The following is a 21362-nucleotide window of genomic DNA, read 5'->3' as shown; positions in this document are numbered from 1 at the left end:
TGTATTTCAACACTGACGAGCAATTTCAACCATGTAATTTCATAGGACTGTTCATATGGCAGTGAAAAGTTTTTAGTTTAATTGCTGGGTTCTGTAACAAGACCCAGTCATCCAGTTGGTATGGGGTAGCATTGCACCTTCAATATCTATTTGAATTTACTTCAAAGTTGTCTTGAAATTATTCTGCTGTATTTGTTTTTTAAATAAAACTGCCTTTTCCTGCTGCGGAGGATGGACACACCAACAAAATTGTTATTCTGGTGTAGTTTCAGCACCCAGCACCCGGTGGCAATGAATCCAGATCAAAGGGAGATCTCGTATGGTGCCCATATATTACCTCATATGGTATACATCCTATTGATAATGGATTCTGTAGTTGTAAGAGGAGAGGACATATGGCACGTAACAATCTCACTCTTTACATGTCGTATTTACGTAATAAGATAACGTTGAAATGATAATTTTATGAGAGCATTTGACATGCTATGTGCCTCATATTGGAAGGAGCTGATACTCCATTTCTTATTACTTAAAATTTAACGTACTTGCACGTACAATGTGGACATCAGAATTTTCCTCGATTAATCAATATGCAATCAGTACTTCCAAATAGTAATACTGAGTGATACACACACACTTCTGCTATCGTATGTGCCATCGTAACAAGAAAAGGTACCACAAAAATGATCAGTTGTTGACATGATGGTGAACAACGGCTGGGGTCTTTCAAATTCAATAGCCAGAAAGGGCAGTGTGGTGACCTTCCTACACTACAAACAGCATTTAAAATAATTAACTCCAAACACCAAGGCTAATAATTTCTTTTCCATTATAGTTGTTAATTTGAGCCTTACTGTGTTGGTGAGAGGCATAACTGGTTGGTGTTTCTTCGCTACCCTGTTCCTGACTTACAGTATGTCCTACGGCAATATCAGGTGCATCACACGACAATATAAAACGCTTCTCAATCTCAGTGTATATTAGGAAAGGGGGAAACATTAACATATGGTTGACGTGCATTCTTGTATTTCGCAGGTCTTTCAAATGTCGCTCCATTTCTCAACAAAATGGTTCAAATGGCTCTGAGCACTATGGGACTTAACTGCTGAGGTCGTCAGTGCCCTAGAACTTAGAACTACTTAAACCTAACCAACCTAAGGACATCACACACATCCATGCCCGAGGCAGGATTCGAACCTGCGACCGTGGCGGTCGCGCTGTTCCAGACTGTAGCGCCTAGAACCGCTCCGCCACCCCGGCCGGCGTGTAGCATAATCGATAATGAAGTAACGATAATACAGACATCAGTAATGGTTTTGCTTCAGCCCAGTTCCCAGAACTCCTGAAGATAGACGTTGACTGCGGATATTGTACCTCAGACACAGTCCCTTTGACTGTTCAGAGATGTCACAAAACCAGCCCAAAGATGTAAACAACCATGCATGAGCAGAGCCTATTAGACGGAAGGTGTCCGACAGCCGATCAGTTCCAGTCATTCCACCAGGAAGGAGGTACACGGCTCGTGTTGTCTGTAGGTCAATACCGCGATCCTATCGCGTCCGCATTGTTACTTTGTGCCAGAAAGGGCCATCAACAAGGGACGTGTCCAGGCGTCTCGGAGTGAACCAAAGCGACATGTTCGGACATGGAAGAGATACAGATAGACAGGAACTGTCAATGATGTGCCTCGCTCAGGCCGCCCAAGGGCTACTACTGCAGTGGATGACCGCTACCTACGGATTATGGCTCGGAGGAACCCTGAGAACAGCGCCACCATGTTGAATAATGCTTTTCGTGCAGCCACAGGACGTCGTGTTGCGACTCAAACTGTGCGTAATAGGATGCATGATGCGCAACTTCACTCCCGACGTCCACAACACCATGCAGCTCGGTACAGATGGGCCCAACAACATACCGAACGGACCGCTCAGGATAAGCATCACGTTAACGTCACCGATGAGTGTAGCATATGCCTTCAACCAGACAATCGTCGGAGACGTGTTTGGAGGCAACCCGGTCAGGCTGAACGCCTTGGAGACACTGTCCAGCGAGTGCAGCAAGGTGAAGGTTACCTTATGATTTAGCGTGGCTTTATGTGGGGCCGACGTACGCATCTAGTGGTCATGGAAGGAGCCGTAACGACTGTACGATACCTGAATGCCATCCTCTGACCGATATTGCAACCATATCGACAGCATTTTGGCGAGGTATTCGTCTTCATGGAGGACAATTCGTGCCCCCATCGTGCACATCTTGTGAATAGCTTCCTTCAGGATAAGGATATCGCTCGACTAGAGTGGTTAGCATGTTATCCAGACATGAACCCTATTGAACATGCCTGGGATAGATTGAGAAGGGCTGTTTATGGACGACGTGAGCTATCAACCACTGTGAGGGATTTACGCCGGATCGCCGTTGAGGAGTAGGACAATCTTGACCAACAGTGCCTTGATGAACTTGTGGATAATATGCCAAGACGAATACAGGCATGCATCAATGCAAGAGGACGTACTATTGCGTGTTAGAGGTACCGGTGTGTACAGGAATCTGGACCACCACCTCTGAAGGTTTCGCTGTGTGGTGGTACAACATGCAATGTGTGGTTTTCATGAGCAGTAAAAAGGGCGGAAATGATGTTTATGTTGAAATCTATTCCAATTTTCTGTACAGGTTCCGGAAGTCTCGAAACCGAGGTAATGCAATTTTTTTTTTTTTTTTTTTTTTTTTTTTTTTTTTTTTTTTTTTTTTTTTGATGGGCGATACTGAAATCGTCACTCATGAGAATTCTGCTCTGCTTCTGAGGCTGGGCTTCCATAGCTATAGGAAAAACTAGCTCTAAATCGAACTAACTCACATCGAAAAATTACTACTTACTTGATCTTGTAGTATCGACTTCTCGCTGGGACTGGCTTCGAACGCACCCTAGTAAGTCTCTCCCAATCTTAAACTGCTTCGCCACTGCGTATAGAGGCCAACAAAACTTGCAAGGGGTGAAATGATAATCAACGAGGTGCTTTTTACAGAAAGAGCAGGCGGTTTCAGCACTCAGAAGAGAAAAGAGCAAAGAACAGTCCTTTCAGCCTTTTCGAAGTCAGCGTCCCGACTCTCAGAATCTAAACTGCCAACCGCGAGGGGGCACTCTTGGAGAAGCGCCGTGTGTGATGGCAGAGTGCCGAAGCTCTCTACTAATATGATGTTCAACTGCCCTCCCAGGCTGCTACTGTAAAGTTAAACCAAGAGCTTCCTCCTGAATATTCTTAGCTATATTCAATTGTTATTTGCATCCACACTCATTCAGTATGAGCGATAATTGCTGTTTGGGACGTGTGGTTATAGGTAAATGTTACGCTGACTGCTGTTGTTGTCGTCTTCTGCCCGAAGACTAGTTTTATGCAACTCTCCATGCTACACTATCTCGCGCAAGCCTCTTTATCTTCGAATAAGTACTGCCACTTACATTCTTCTGAAACTGCTCACCGAATTAATCTCTCGGTCTCCCTCCACAGTTTGTACCTTCCACACTTATTTCCAATACTAAATTGGTGATCCCTTGATGTCTGAGAACATCTGTTACCAGCCGATCCCTTGTCCTAGTCACGTTGCGCCACAAAATTCTTTTCTTCCCAGTACTATTCAGTACTTCCTCATTAGTTGCGTGATCTACCCATCTAACCTTCAGCATTCTTCTGTAGCATCACATTTCAAAACTTCTATTGTCTTCTAGTCTAAAATGTTTATCGCCCATGTTTCGCTTCCATACACTTCTACACTCCATATAAATACTCTCAGAAAAGATGTTCTAACACTTAAATCTGTACTCTATGTTAACAAATTGCTCTTCTTCAGAAACGCTTTTCTTACCAGTGCCACTTTACATTTCATATCTTCTCTACTCTGGCCACCATCACTTATTTTGCTGTCCAGATAACAAAACGCATCTGGTAGTTTAAGTATCTCGTTTCCTAATTCTCTCACCTCAGCTGATTTAATTATTCTACATTCCATTGTCCTTGTTTTGCTTTTCTTGATGTTCATCTTGTACCCGCCTTTCATGACATTGTCCGTTCCATTCAAATGCTTTGCAAGTCCTTTGCTGTCTGACAGAATTACGTCATCAGCAAAACTAAAAATTCTTATTTTCGTTCCCCATGTACTTTAGGTCCTACTCCAGATTTTTCTTTTCTTCCAATTACTGCTTGCTCAAACTACAGATTGAATAACAGTGGCGATAAGCTACAACCTTGTTTCACTCCCTTCTCAAGCACTGTTTCCCTTTCGTACCCCTCGACTTTTATAACTGCCGTCTTGTTTCGGTACATGTTGCAAGTAGTCTTGCTGCCATCGGAATTTCAAAGACAGTATTCCAGGCAACACTGTCAAAAGCTTTCTCTAAGCCCACAAATGCTGTACATTTGTTTGCCTTGCATTAAACTATCTTCTAAGATAATTCGTAGGGATAGTATTGCCTCTCGTGTCCGTACATTCCTCCGCAATATAAACTGGTCTTCCGCTAGGTCACTTTCCGCCAGTATTTCCAATCTTGTTGTGCTAACTATCAACTGCAAATAAGGTGAGAATAAAGACACATAAATTCTGGTTCTCACCGTGATCTTCCTCCCTGGCACGAAAAATATGAGCATGAAAAATATTAACAAATCGACGCTAATAACAAATATTTTGGCACACTATAAAATGCTAAATCAGGAGATTATATCGGCAGCGCATTGGTTGACGCTATTCAATACCACTATTTAAATTTTACCAAAAGAAATCTTCGCTTCACGGAAGACGCCTAGCAATAAGGAAGAAAGATGTGCTATGTACTATCTGCATCAGAGACCTTACACTGAAGTGATTAGATGAATAAATAAAAGTGGAGCGAGAAAAGAGATCAGACTTCGTGAACTGATATTTTGCACTACTATGCAGGTGTTTTTCCGTGACGTAACTGAGCTAACTGTATATGCTACGCGACACTGTGGTGTCTTCTAGATTTGTGTGCCGACAGCCTCTATGTGCTAAATTTAGTCTCTGTCGGCAATGGCAGTTTATCTACAAATAAATATTCTGTTCGCCAATTCCGATAGTTACAGCAGTTTCTAGCTAGCAGTCTACTGCAACATGACAGACTAAAGGCCGAAATACTAAATGTCTTTTTCCAAACCTGTTTCACAGACGAAGACTGCACTGTAGTTCCTTCTCTAGATTGTCGCACAGATGACAAAATGGTAGATATCGAAATAGACGACAGAGGGATAGAGGAACAATTAAAATCGCTCAAAAGAGGAAAGGCCGCTGGACCTGATGGGATACCAGTTCGATTTTACACAGAGTACGTGAAGGAACTTGCCCCCCTCTTGCGGCGGTGTACCGTAGGTCTCTAGAAGAGCGTAGCGTTCCAAAGGATTGGAAAAGGGCACAGGTCATCCCCGTTTTCAAGAAGACACGTCGAACAGATGTGCAGAACTATAGACCGATATCTCTAACGTCGATCAGTTGTAGAATTGTGGAACACTTATTATGTTCGAGTATAATGACTTTTCTGGAAACTAGAAATCTACTCTGTAGGAATCAGCATGGGTTTCGAAAAAGACGGTCGTATGAAACCCAGCTCGCGCTATTTGTCCACGAGACGCAGAGGGCCATAGACACGGGTCTTCCGAAGTAAGACTGATTTCAGGTGTGCCGCAGGGGAGTGTCATAGGACCGTTGCTATTCACAAGATACATAAATGACCTTGTGGATGACATCGGAAGTTCACTGAGGCCTTTTGCAGATGATGCTGTGGTGTATCGAGAGGTTGTAACAATGGAAAATTGTACTGAAATGCAGGAGGATCTACAGTGAATTGACGCATGGTGCAGGTAATGGCAATTGAATCTCATTGTAGACAAGTGTAATGTGCTGCGAATGCATATAAAGATAGATCCCTTATTATTTAGATATAAAATAGCAGGTCAGCAACTGGAAGCAGTTAATTCCATAAATTATCTAGGAGTACGCATTAGGAGTGATTTAAAATGGAATGATCATATAAAGTTGATGCCAGACTGAGATTCACTGGAAGAATCCTAAGCAAATGCAATCCGAAAACAAAGGAAGTAGGTTACAGTACGCTTGTTCCCCCACTGCTCGAATACTGCTCAGCAGTGTGGGATCCGTACCAGATAGGATTGATAGAAGAGATAGAGAAGATCCAACGGAGAGCAGCGTGCTTCGTTACAGGATCATTTAGTAATCGCGAAAGCGTTACGGAGATGATAGATAAACTCCAGTGGAAGATTCTGCAGGAGAGACACTCAGTAGCTCGGTACGGGCTTTTGTTAAAGTTTCGAGAACATACCTTCACCGAAGAGTCATGCAGTATATTGCTCCCTCCTACGTATATCTCGCGAAGAGACCACGAGGATAAATTCAGAGAGATTAGAGCCCACACAGAAGCATACCGACAATCCTTCTTTCCACGAACAATACGAGACTGGAATAGAAGGGAGATCCGATAGAGGTACTCAGGGTACGCTCCGCCACACACCGTCAGGTGGCTTGCGGAGTATGGATGTAGATGTAGATGTAGAACATGAATTTACCAGTCATTAATTTTTTTGTAGTGATATTGTAACAGGTAGGCCGGCGGTTGTGGACGAGAAGCTCTAGGCGCTTCAGTTTGGAACCGCGCGTCCGCTACAGTCGCAGGTTCGAATCCTGCCTCGGGCATGGATGTGTGTGATGTCCTTAGGTTAGTTAGGTTTAAGTAGTTCTGAGTTCTAGGGGACTGATGACCTCAGATGTTAAGACCTATAGTGCTCAGAGCCATTTTTTTTTTTTTGTAACAGGTAGCTTCCTCATCTCACAGTAGCACTCACATCAACATCTTCAGTTCTTTCTACGATATATTCCAATCTCAGTCTTCTTTTCCTCAATTACATTTTTTTTTCATTGCATCGACGGCTCTGTCTAATAATACGGAAGTATTTCATGTTTCAACTCCTGTCGCATCATCCTGTCTCTTTTCCTATTCTTTTTTTTCCAGTTATTTCTTTCCTCGCGATACGGCGGAAAACGTTCTCGTATCTTCTTCTTTTGCGGACAGTGAGGACCATTTGGAACCATACCAAATGTAGATATGGCGCCCCCGTTTGCTTCCTTCGGAATGGCCTGCACAGTGGCGCTTCATGCAACAAAGACGTAGCCACCACCGGAAAATGACTACAGTTACACTGAGGTGACGGAAGTCGTGGGACAGCGATTCTCACATATACAGACAGCGGCAGTATCGCGAACATAAGGTATAAAAGGGCATTGCATCGGCGGAGTTGTCATTTGTACTCACGTGATTCATGTGAAAAGGTTTCCCATGTGATTATGGCCGCATAGTTGGAGCTAGCCGCATGGGACATTCCATTTCGGAAGTAGAGAATTCGGTGTTCTGAAATCCACAGTGTCAAGAGTGTTGCGAGAACATCAAATTTCAGGCATTAACTCTGCACGGACAACGCAGTGGCCGACGGACTTCACTTGTAGACCGAGAGCATTGGTGTTCGCGTATAGTTGTCAGTGCTAGCAGACAAGCAACGATGCTTGAAATAACCACAGAAATCAATGTGGGACGTACGACGAACGTATCCGTTAGGCAGTGAAATTTGGCGTTAATGGGCTATGGCAACAGCACGACATAGCTTGCAGAACCTTTTCTTAGTTTGCGACCATATCGGTTGGACCCTAGAAGACAGGCCTGTTCAGATGCGTCCCGATTTCGGCTGTTAAAATCTGATGGCAGCCTTCTATTGTGGAGCAGACCCCACGACCCAACTTGCCAACAAAGCACTGTGCAAGATGGTAGTGGCTCCACAACAATGTGGACTGTGTTTACATGAAATGGACTGTGTCCCCTTCTCCAACTGAACCGATCATTCACTGAAAATGGTTTTGGTCGGTTACTTGGAGACCATTTGCGGTCACTGATGGACTTCATATTCCCAAAGAACGATGGAATTTTTATGGATGACATTGCTACATAGCCTTGAACCGCAGTTGGTCTTGATTGGTTTGAAGAACATTCTGGACATTTCGAGCGAATGATTTGGCCACCCAAATTGCCTGACGTGAATCCCACAGACAAGTTATGGGACATAACCGAGAGGTCAGTTCGTGCACAAAATCCTGCACCGGCAACGCTTTCGCAATTGTGGACGGCTATAGAGGAAGCCTGGGACAATATTTCTACAGTGGACTTCCAACGACGTGTTGAGTCCATGTCACATTTAGATGCTTGCAAAAAGAAAAAAAATGGCTCAAATGACTCTGAGCACTATGGGACTTAACATCTGAGGTCATCAGTCCCCTAGAACTTAGAACTACTTAAACCTAACTAACCTAAGGACGTCACACACATCCATGCCCGAGGCAGGATTCGAACCTCCGACCGTAGCGGTTGCAAAAAGAAGTCCGTCACGATATTAGGAGGTACCTCACGACACTGGTCACGTTAGTGTACATGTGGTGTTACTTTGTGCGGTATGCAGAATGATCTTGTGGAACCTGAATCACTGCACCGTGCAACGGGTACAGTTTCCGGTCCACTGCTATCCATGAAAGCAAACCTACAGTTGAAAAGTGTGCGGGAAGCCAGAGCTTAACACAAGTGAGAAACCAAACGTAACGGAAGCACCGCCGGAAGAATTCTGGAGACCGGGCCGGCTCTCGTGTTGGCTCAGAATGATGAATGCGCGTAGCGGGGGAGGAAGAGGCCGTGTGAAGTAGGCAATAAGAAATGGAACCGTCTTTCATCGAGTTAATGAAGGCTTCAGAATAATCATAACGGCGGTAGGCGGCGGACGGCGGGCAAGAAAACGAACGGCACGCGATACATACCGGGCGGAAGCGGGCTGAATACATTGACGGGGAGTCGGGGTGGGGGAGGGGGAGGGTGGGAGGAACTCGTGGATGAGTCGCCGGGGCGGGCTCTCTGCAGAAGGGCCTCTCAGCGGCGCGACACGCAGAGGACGTGTGCCAGATAATAACGGCAGCGGCGCGCCGGCCGCCTGTCCGAGCGCCGACAAAGACGCCGCCGAACAATGACTCCGCAAAACTACCAAACTCCATTAATGTCGCCGCCGTTTATCAACGCAGCTAGCTTTTTACGCGCCGAAATCCATCCGTCCGAGGGGCTGCGGGGGAATATTCCTAGCCCTCTCGGATTATTAAGCCTCGTACTGGAGCAGTATAGGGCTTGTCAAACTGCAGGTTGCACGAACACTTCGGGAGTCCCGTAGTTATCTGGGGGGAAAATGCTTCTTTCGGCAAAAGTGTTGACATTGTATGGTTCAAAATGGTTCAAATGGCTCTGAGCACTATTGGACTTAACTGCTGAGGTCATCAGTCCCCTAGAACTTAGAACTACTTAAACCTAACTAACATAAGGACGTCTCTCACATCCACGCCCGAGGCAGGATTCGAACCTGCGACCGGAGCGGTCGCTCGGCTCCAGACTGTAGCGCTTAGAACCGCTCGGCCACCACGGCCGGCGACATTGTATGCTAAACGACTATAACCACGTCGCTGGTTACAAGAGATGGTTATAGTTTTTCACGTTTTAACTGCAAACAGTTGCAGTCAAAGTCACCAAACAAACCTATTAGAACACAGGGTAAGGATCATGGATTATGTGCGCAGTGGGAAGCAGCGGTGCTGATGCCACAGCCGAGCTTCCCGCCATTCAATTGTCACGTCGGAGAATTAGTAAAGCTATTCTTTGAGACTGTCAGTGGGGCGATACACACGTGCGGCTAAGAATCTTACGTCAGGATCCGAAATTTTCTTTATTGATTACCGGTTTCGGCTCATTGACGAGTCATCCTCAGAGCAATGTAAAATGTTCCAGAATGAGATTTTCACTCTGCAGTGTGCGCTGATATGAAACTTCCTGGCAGATTAAAACTGTGTGCTAGACCGCGACTCGAACTCGGGACCTTTGCTTTTCGCCGGCGGTTGTGGCCGAGCGGTTCTAGGCGCTTCAGTCTGGAACCGCGTGACCGCTACGGTCGCAGGTTCGAATCCTGCCTCGGGCGTGGATGTGTGTGATGTCCTTAGGTTAGTTAGGTTTAAGTAGTTCCAAGTTCTAGGCGACTGATGGACTCAGAAGTTAAGTCCCATAGTACTCAGAGCCATTTGAACTGCCACTGGCGTCAACAGCAGCGGACACTACAAGCTGACAGTCGCCCAGGAAATGACTTTGATACAGCCAGCGTACTCACAGGTGCACTGTCTAGTATGGCGCCTTGTAAACTGCGCCCAATGAAACACCCGGCCAGAAAACGTCCAGGAAATGTCCAGTAATCCAACAGTCCGAACTACACCACTGGCCATTAAAATTGCTACATCAAGAAGAAATGCAGATGGTAAATGGGTATTCATTGGACAATAAGTTATACTAGAACTGACATGTGATTACATTTTCAGGCAATTTGGGTGCATCGATCCTGAGAAATCAGTACCCAGAACAACCACCACTGCCCGTAATAACGCCCTTGATACGCCTGAGCATTGAGTCAAACAGAGCTTGGATGGCGTGTACAGCTACAGCTGCCCATGCAGCACCAAAACGATACCACAGTTCATCAAGAGTAGTGACTGGCGTATTGTGACGGGCCAGTTGCTCGGCCACCATTGACCAGACGTTTTCAGTTGGTGAGAGATCTGGAGAATGTGCTGGCCAGGGCAGCAGTCGAACATTTTCTGTATCCAGAAAGGCCCATGCAGGATCTGCAACATGCATTATCCTGCTGAAATTTAGGGTTTCACAGGGATCAAATGAAGGATAGATGGTTCAAATGGCTCTGAGCACTATGGGACTCAACTGCTGAGGTCATTAGTCCCCTAGAACTTAGAACTAATTAAACCTAACTAACCGAAGGACATCACAAACATCCATGCCCGAGGCAGGATTCGAACCTGCGACCGTAGCGGTCTGGCGGTTCCAGACTGCAGCGCCTTTAACCGCACAGCCACTTCGGCTGGCTGAAGGATAGAGCCACGGGTCGTAACACATTTGAAATGTAACGTCCACTGTTCAAAAGTGCCGTCAATGTGAACAAGAGCTGAAAGAGACGTGTAACCAATGGCACCCCGTACCATCACGCCGGGTGATACGTCAGTATGGTGATGACGAATACACGCTTTCAGTGTGCGTTCACCGCGATGTCGCCAAACACGGATGCGACCATCATGATGCTGTAAACAGAACCTGGATTCATCCGAAAAATGACATTTTGCCATTCGTGCACCCTGGTTCATCGTTGAGTACACCATCGCAGGCGCACCTGTCTGTGATGCAGCGTCAAGGGTAACTGCAGGCATAGTCTCCGAGCTAATAGTTCATGCTGCTGCAAACGTCGTCGAACTGTTCGTGCAGATGGTTGTTGTCTTGCAAACGTCTCCATCTGATGACTCAGGGATCGAGACGTGGCTGCACGATCCGTTACAGCGAGGTGCCTGTCATCTCGACTGCTAGTGATACGAGACCGTTGGGATCCAGCACGGCGTTTCGTATTCCCTCCTGAAGCCACCGATTCCATATTCTGCTAACAGTCTTTGAATCTTGAACCAACGCCAGCAGCAATGTCGCGATACGATTAACCGCAATCGCGATAGGGTACAATCCGACCTTTATCAAAGTCGGAAACGTGATGCTGTGTATTTCTCCTCTTTACACGAGGCATCACAACCGTTTCACCAGGCAACGCCGGTCAACTGCTGTCTGTGTATGAGAAATCGGTTGGAAACTTTCCTCATGTCAGCACGTTGCAGGTGTCGCCACAGGCGCCAACGTTGTGTGAATGCTCTGAAAAGCTAATCATTTGCATATCACAGCATCTTCTTCCTGTCGGTTAAATTTCGCGTCTGTAGCACGTCATCTTCGTGGTGTAGCAATTTTAATGGCCAGTAGTGTATGAAGCTAAGAATTTCGATTGCAAGTCGGTCACTGTCTCTTTCGCTTTACACAACACATCTAGTTTGTGTAAGCACGTTACATGATTTGGCTTTCGTTTTTAAATAAACAGTATAAGGCGAACGGCGAAACACAACCTGACTTGCTGCCCTACAGCTGCAGCCGCTGGGTGGTATTTCAATCCTTAGGCAACAATCAGTACAACGACAACAATAAATTTTTCTGTTTATGCTACAAGCTTCTCTGTACGGTGCGTACCTTACTGGGTATGAATCTGTAGTTCAGTAGTGGAAGATACTTCACGATACCACAAAGTGTTTGCTTCAGTCCTTCCAGGCATCCATTTCATTTGCGGCTATGGTGACATCCCTGATGACTACGTATCTGTAACCATAAATTTATAGTTACTTAAAATATTATAAACCTTATAGACATGTGTTAGTACTCTAATTTTTCCTTCGCAGTGCTGGAAGGGCCAAAATGAAACTTGCTGAGGCTGACTGGAAGACGGTGACAGCGGTTCCACAACAGTTTCTGACAAGTTCTGCGAGAATTATTGGTCGCCTTGCTTCAATTTTTTCGTCAGCATCTTTGTATTGCTCTCCCACAACTCAAACAATCCTATGATAATCTTCGTACACGATCCTAGTCCCTGTTAGTCCTACCTGGCATTGTCGCGTAGTAATGCTTCAACATAGGCAATCTCTTTCTTAGAAATTGCATTTTTCCAATATGCTACCATTGAAGAAATAATGTGGACCAGAGCTTCGCCGTCGACTCTACAGTCCCACGCAATGTTGCAAGTATAGCTACGGCCTTATGACTGAAACTGAGGTTGACCAGTTGTTCCAGATGTTCCTACAGTTATTTCTTACGCGGAACGCGTAACTTTAAAGTTTTCTTTTTCGTAGCATGTATTATATGCTGGGTTTTTGTCTACCAGTTTACGTGCTTGTTTCAGCCCCCATCTGCAATCCAACTGCTCGATTAGTCGTAGATTTACATTATAGGATGGGCTGTCTTGGCCTCAGATTCAAATATTATTGACATATGAATTGATATCTACGCTTTTTGTTAGCCCGAAAAGCCCTTCGTTTAAAACGGTATCGCACGAAAACACACCAAATTATAATAGATACTAAATTACTGGGAATTAAAACAAAAATACTTGAGGGATCGAAAGAAATTTCTTCTGCATGTGGTCATAATGCAACGCACTGTGTCTCTCAAGAAGGTCAGTCTCTTCCCATTTCTGGATAGGTATCCCACGTGAGCGTAATTTCGTTAATGGACTTCAGTGTAGTACAGCGTCTAACGATTTTGGGAAAGATAGAACCGACTGCGTTAGTTTTATCCATGGCTTGTCTCATTTCATCATTTCATTGGTCATTAGTGCTAGATGTTCGCCCCGATAGCTGAGTGGTCAGCGTGACGGATTGCCGTCCTACGGGCCCAGGCTCGATTACCAGCAGGGTCAGAGATTTTTCTCCGCTCAGCGACTGGGTGTTGTGTCGTATTCATCATCGTTTCATCCCCATCCTGCCCACAGGTCGCCCAATGTGGCGTCGAATGTAACAGGACCTGCACCTGCCCCGCCACGGCCTCCCGGTCAATGACGCCAAACGCGGTCATGAACACCCCCATAAAAATTAATAGAAGCATTTGAATGTTAGCACAGATCACATTATAAATTTCACAGTTAACTTTCGAGGAATGAAAACTGAAAGAGTGTTGAAAATGAAAAGGAGTTCTGGGGCTTACAAACCTGCTCACGTGGATGGGACTGCGGACTGACGGGTAATATCCCAGCCGGTAAACGTGCTCATTCACAGACTGATAGCACCTGCTGCCAACAACAAAGTCGACACGATCCAAGAATCCATAGACCGAATCGACAAACCTTGTGAAGCGGAGTAAGGCAAGACAGAAAGGGAAATATGCTCCTACAAGACAAAAAAAGTAGACACAGAAAGACTTATTTCCTACACGTAGGGGTAAACTGACTGAGCTCATATGCTAACTCGTACAGCCTTAGTTTGCAGACCAGTGTTCACAGTCGTGTTGTTTGGTGAGTGCACACTTGGAATTTACATTGTCAATATTGTGACGTCGTCAGAGTTATCAGAGTTTATTTGCTTATAAAGATCTTGCGTGCCACGTGTACATCTCCACAATTCGGTCGTATGGTTGTGAAAGGATACACTTTTCTGAGTATAATTTCTTGAATTCTGTGCTACAGCGACGTATTATTCGGTGAGGTAAATAAATTAGTATTACATGAAATTGCTTTTATATTTGACGGGAGTTAAGGAATTTACTATTACTGTATTAAAACGTATCTTTGATAGTTATTATTTCGAAACACGCACACAACTCTGAAACGATAGAATTGGGAGTGACGGCAATTTGTATTTGGAGGGAAACAGACGTGTGGGGTAAAGAGAATCATTCTTCTTCAACTTTTTTGGTCCTGTCTTCCTCAGTTGCGTGTTATATTACGGTATATTGATAATTTTTACTTACGGACCGTCTGACAGCAACTGAATAAAACACAATTTTAGTGCCATACGCGTTTCACCTTTATTTTGTGCAAGGCATCATCAGTGGCAGGTTGCGAGGACAATTTCTTACATATTACGCTCCTGTTGTATTTTTGGTGTAGTTCTTCTACTTATGATTGCCAATTTGCACTTTGCGACTTGACAGTCGGCAACAAAAACGAAAGCAGTGGATTGAAACAAGCCTTCAGTTCACAGTGCTGTGGAATGTGGGAAAAAAAACCGCAAATTTGCGTTCATAAGAAGAATAACACAAAAAATGCAACAGGAGCGTAATATGTAAGAAATTTTCCACGCAACCTGCCACTGATGATGCCTTGCAGAAAATAAAGGCGAAACGCGTATGGCACTAAAATTGTGTTTTATTCAGTTGCTGTCAGACGGTCCATAAGTAAAAATTATCAATATAACGTAAGAATCATTCTTGCCTAGAATCGAACCTCTGATCAGCGCCTGTGCCTGTTGAGAGTTAATACGCCTTCCAGTTGCTGGAGAAAAATACTTCACATGCATTGATGTGTAAACTTAATGAACACGACTCGATATTTCCTGCCGTTAAGTAAGGATATCTTCCGCGGACATCGATGTTGTTCACTTTAACTCATATCTCCGTATACACACCGTTCCGCAAACGATCGTACGCTACAATTCATGACGTTATTAGTCGCTGAAGTTTCATTCCCATTCGTGGGAGAACGTAAAAGAGTAAATCACTTTGAAAATTATACAGTCACTCTTACACTACGTTTTTGAAGACACCATACACCTATCGCTTCTTGTTTTCTGTAACCGCTAACGTATACGGTCTCATCTTGTAACTAATACCGTGTTTACTCTTCAGAAAAGGCTTTCCGCTAGGTTCTGGTACAATGAATTCCAATTTGTTTCATTACTCCTGAAATATATCTACATCTACATAATTAGGCCCCAAGTCTCTGTACAGTACATGACGGATTATACACTGAAGCGCCAAAGAAACTGGTATAGGCAAGCGTATTAAAATACAGAAGTATGCATACAGGCAGAATACGGCGCTGCAGTCGGCAACGCCAAAATAAGACAAGTATGTGGCGCAGTTGTTAGATCGGTTACTACTGCTACAATGGCAGGTTATCAAGATTTAAGTGAGTTTGAACGTGGTGCTATAGTCGGCGCACGAGGAATGGATCACAGAATCTCCGAGGTAACGATGAAGAAATTTTACCGTACGACCATTTCAGGAATGAGCTGTGAATATCAGGAATCCGGTAAAACATCAAATCTCCGAGATCTCTGCGGCCGGAAAAAGATCCTGCAAGAACGGGACCAACGACGACTGAAGAGAATCGTTCAACGTGACAGAGGTGCAACCCTTCCGCGAATTGTTGCATGTTTCAATGGTGGGACATCAGCAAGTGTGTCAGCAGATTGTGGTCTAGTGTCTACCGTTGCTGCCTCTGGATCACGTGTTTCCGGGTTACGATTCCCGGCCGAGCTGGGAATTTTCTCTCCCCGAGGACTAGGTGTTTGTGTTGTCCGTATTATCATCATCCTCATCATTCGTGACAGTGGCTAGATTCGTTTGTGTAAAAACTGGACTGTGTAAAATTTGGGAGTTTGTACGGGCGCTAATGACCGCGCCCTTGAGCGCCCCACAAACCAAACATCATCGTCATCAACAAGTGCCAGCGCTTGAACCGTTCAACGAAACAGCATCAATATGGGCTTTCGGAGCCGAAGGCCCACTGCCGGCCGTTGTGGCCGAGTGGTTCTAGGCGCTTCAGTCTGGAACCTCGCGACCGCTACGGTCGCAGGCTCGAATCCTGCCTCGGGCATGGATGTGTGTGATGTCCTTAGGTTAGTTAGGTTTACGTAGTTGTAAGTTCTACGGGGCTGATGACCCCAGCTGTTAAGTCCTATAGTGCTCAGAGCCATTTGAACCATTTTGAAGGCACACTCGTGTACCCTTGAGGACTGCGCGACACAAAGCTTTACGACTCACCTGGGCCCGTCAGTACCGACATTCGACTGTTAATGACTGGAAACATGTTGCCTGGTCGGACGAGTCTCGTTTCAAATTGTATGGAACGGACTGGCGTGTGCGGGTATGGAGACAACCTTATGAATCCATGGAGCCTGCACGTCAGCAATGGACTTTTCAAGATGGTGGAGGCTCTGTAATGGTGCGGGGCGTGTGCAGTTGGACTGAAATGGAACCCCTGATATGTCTAGATACGACTCTGACCGATGACAGGTACGTAAGCATCCTGTCTGATAACCTGCGTCCGTTCATGTCCATTGTGCATTCCGACGGACTTGGGAAATTCCAGCACGACAATGCGATACCCCACACGTCCAGCTAGAGTGGCTCCAAGAACACTCTCCTGAGTTTAAACACTTCCGCTGGCCACGAAACTCCTCAGACATCAACATTATTGAGCACATCTGGGATGCCTTGCAACGTGCTGCTCAGAAGAGACCCCCACCCTCTCCTACTCCTACGGATTTATGGACAGCCCAGCACGATTCAGGTTATCATTTCTCTCCAGCACTAGTCGAGTCCATGCCACGTCGTGTTCAGGCACTTCTGCGTGCTCGCGGGGTTCCTACACGACGTTAGGCAGTTGTACCAGTTTCTTTGGCACTTTAGTGTATTTCGTTCCCGTGTTAGCCATTATTGTCCTACTCCATTACATATTAAACGAGGGGAAAATGCCTGTATGCTAGGGTACACGTCCTAATCTATCTTGCCTTATTCTCATGTTTCATACGCGAGATGCGGTGTTGGCGCCAGAATGCTTGCACGATCCTTTTGCAACACTTTCGTTCTAAATTTACCCAACTGTGTTCGTACATGCTCTGCCAGTTTGTTACAATTCTAAAAATGAGTCTTCGTATTCGTTTTGATTTGCAACACTTTCGTTCTAAATTTACCCAACTGTGTTCGTATATGCTCTGCCAGTTTGTTACAATTCTAACAATGAGTCTTCGTATTCGTTTGATAGCTGCTCATGCAAATTTAATAAGTATCCCGAAAACTGGAGCAGCCCTCTGCAGTGGGCCACGCTGATGTCTTTTATGCATAGTAAATACTTGCGTCAATGCTTCCAAATTAATTCTTCTGGCACAGGACTGATCCTCTAGTTCGTTTGAGAGATATTCTACACACTTCACTCCAGATTCTGATGTGTAATCGCTCAAGGCAAATACCGGGATGATTCCTTTCACGGAGTTTGCGGGACTTGAAACGCTAGTCATCCTTCGACATTAAGGTTGCAATCGACTGAAACCTATGGCATGTCCGTATCAGGAGAAAAATCAAAGACTGTTTACGGCAGAAGTTGCCTAAAAAAAGGAATTGGTTGATGGGACGTATATTGAGCCATGAAGGAATAGTTAATTTGATAATGGAGGGTAGTGTGGGGCAGAAAATAACAGAGGGAGTCCCTGGTTTGACTACAGTAAACAGGCTCAGATTGTAGATCGCAGTAGTTCTGCAGAAATGAAGACACTTGCACAGGGCAGTCAAAAGGTGAAGAAATGTATCAAGCAATAACGTGCAGTATTTCCAAAAAATCGTCTCCAGGATGAGGGAGCAGAAGGGCGAAGAAAGAAGAACAGGTAGCCCAGAGAGATATATCGTCGACCATACAGAGTTGTGTAAGGCAAAACCAGCATACCAGAGTGGTCCAGCCACCTCTTTAGAAGAGAGGGGGATCAAGACTGAGAGAAGTGTCAGAGGAGAAACCTGAAGGACGAAGACCTTTAGGCAGACCGAAAATGAGATGGTGCGATCAGGTGGCCAAGGATCTTCAGATACAAGAAGTAAGAAAAGGTGATTCAAAGTACAGAACTCTGTGCAGGAGGCTACCGAACGAGACCCGAAACCTGCTACAGTTAGTGGGGCCGGGACAAATACTGTTTATATCGTCGCTATACACCGCGCCAAATACCATTCTCCAGGCTTCCGCTAAATTCACACACACTGGCCTGAGTGCAACATAATGCACCGTGACTCGTCACACATTGACAAACGAGTATCTTGTTTGCAGCATTTTAAACAAACATAGGTTCAGGTGATCAGCGACATTTTGGTAGTAGCGTGGCCATGAAAACTGAGACCTAACACCTCTTGCTGGTGTCACTGTCACCTGTAACTGAGCGACTACGGAAATCTCCTGCGGGTGGTAAAAAGTATGACTAACGACTTGTTCGTGGATTACACTTTCAGTGCCGCTTATCAGTTATTTCCTCATCCTTAGCAGAACGATAATTGGCTTGTTAGCTCCATGACGTTTCCGCTCCGTAGAAAAACTGTCTGCAGTGGTGCTGCGTACACTGAACTCTTGCGAAGTCTGCCAGAATTCTGCCCCTTCCAGCTCTTTCAGTTCTGCCCTTCGACTTATTGTCAAAGAGCAAAACAGCCACATACGATACTGATGTCTTGTGTCTATACTTGTACTCATGATCTGAAATCGCGCAAAGAGTTCGGAGGGTTTCTGTCTGCTTTAGACCACGTGACATATCTTGCCCTAATAAATTTGGTAACAGCGTATTGGAGTCAACTGTTCAACCCAACAGCGTTTTGCGAGAAGAACGAACGCCGTTTGACTTTCGTCCACGGTATCTCTGTTTCACTGGCCAAATAAAGCATGTTGGAATAGCAATACGTCCTCCTTTGTCATTTTAGTTCAAGGCGAGCACGTGAGGTGTATGAATTAGAGTATATTATAACTTGAATGCGGAATTCATCTTGGTGTGTGATTCACCTTCTCTTAAGCCTGCAGAAGCTATTCATCCCACTCCACAACGCTTTCTAACATCTAGATAGATACCAAATGCTATGTAGCTTCTGGTTTTCATTTTATGTATATTGCCGCTCGTTTATACATAAATATGTGTCGGTGGCGAGCTGCTATTCAGCACAGCAAGTGGAAAGTTTCTTTGTGATCATTTATCCATGAAACTCATAGGCAAGCGCCTTTTGATATCAATACTGAAATGGCGTTCCTTCCGACCGATAAACAGCTTTCAAATGCTGAGACCGTGACGACATAACCTTAAATCGGCACTCATGTTACATCTGCGAGTAACGAAGACTTGGAACATAGCATAACGAACTGAATTGCTTCCACTAACACATCGCTGTAGCCGTTATTTCTTGGGAATATAGTCTACAATGTCGTGTCTATGTTCAGTCAGCGTTGTGATATGACATGAACGTCTTTTGGAAATTTAGAAAAAAAAGGAACTGCATGTTCTTTTCATTAGAGGCATATTTCGAAAAAAGTAGTGTCTCCCACATCCTTGGTGATTTACGAAGAAAATATTTTCTTCTGGTAAGCCAATCCCTAATCCTGATTGACTGAAATTTCTTGATGTTCTGGCTGATTGGACTGAAACTAAATAATTACACATTAATCATCTTAAAGAAAAGCATCATCTTCATAAATTCTGTGTAAATTTTTATTTTTCGTACCTGATATGTTCAAGATTACGTCCACTTACAACAGCCCTCACAGAGAGGGAGTAAGTGTGGAATCTAAACAGCAACATATCGTAAATCCATCTGGGTGACATTCCCGTACTTGAAAATAGTAAAGTGATTCCTGCATTCGTAAATACATACTATAGATATCCTTATCGTCTAACTAGCTCATACAATGAAGTGTAATTGTCACACTAATCACCCTCATCAAGGGATCGGTTTGCTGAAATTGGGTGATTCGATTTCCCAAAAATCTATGACTCTCGGTCTGTGGTGATACGTACTCATTGCTTCATTCCATTATTTCGTTTCACGAGCTTCAAATAATCCATTGTGCTCCAACCACTTGTAAGTCAGCTTGTTCCATTACTTGTTCAAAACTGAGTGTCTTCTTTGTGATAAGTTTGATGATTTATTTATAGGTAACACACTCGTATTTCACTTTTAATAGTATTTTGCAGGTGCTCATCTGCTAATTATTTTTTATTTTTTACAGTCTGATTACATAAGCCACAGGTCCACTGAGCCACGCCCAGAACATTTCTTTTAATTTTATGTGGCATATAGTCACTGACGTAACCCGCTAATTAGCATGGAACGAATATAAATTCCAGTTATTGCCATTCAGACCACTAAAAAAATACAATAACGAGTAATTAATTGCCCTACGAGTCAGTAATTGGGATTTATATTAGCAGTATACGCAAGTAATAAATTAATTAACTAGAAATATGTCATATAAAATGATCAAAATGGTTGTGTCAAGGCTCACAGCAAATTTCTTGACAGAAACTTGCTACCTACTGCTATGAACTCGCACCGAAAACGAAACCATCTACACACATACTCAGAAAGCCACTTAATGGTACATGGCAGAGGATAACTCTTACCCCTGCTAGTCAAATGGTTCAAATGTCTCTGAGCACTATGCGACTTAACTTCTGAGTCCATCAGTCGCCTAGAACTTAGAACTAGTTAAACCTAACTAACCTAAGGACATCACACGCATCCATGCCCGAGGCAGGATTCGAACCTGTGACCGTAGCGGTCGCGCGGCTCCAGACTGTAGCGTCTAGAACCGCACGGCCACTCAGGCCGGCCCTGCTAGTCACTCCGTTTCGTTCCAATCATAACTGAATGGTTCTATATGCTTCGTACGAGCCCCCTTTGTCTGATCTCGTATTCGGCGTCATTACGCGAGATGTATGTTGGTGCCAGTAGGATAGTTCATCAGTCTATCGCTAATGCCGGTTCTTTAAACGTTCTCAATGTTTCTTTCGTGTAAAGAATGTTTTCCAAGGATTACCATTTAATATGACGTAGCATTTTCGTAATACATTGCGCCTCTGAATTGTTTCGATGTCTCCTTTTAATCCGAGCTAGTGGGGAT

The sequence above is a fragment of the Schistocerca americana genome, chromosome 2 (genome assembly GCF_021461395.2).
Source record: "Schistocerca americana isolate TAMUIC-IGC-003095 chromosome 2, iqSchAmer2.1, whole genome shotgun sequence".
Classification (NCBI taxonomy): domain Eukaryota; kingdom Metazoa; phylum Arthropoda; class Insecta; order Orthoptera; family Acrididae; genus Schistocerca; species Schistocerca americana.
This window is presented reverse-complemented; position numbering follows the sequence as displayed.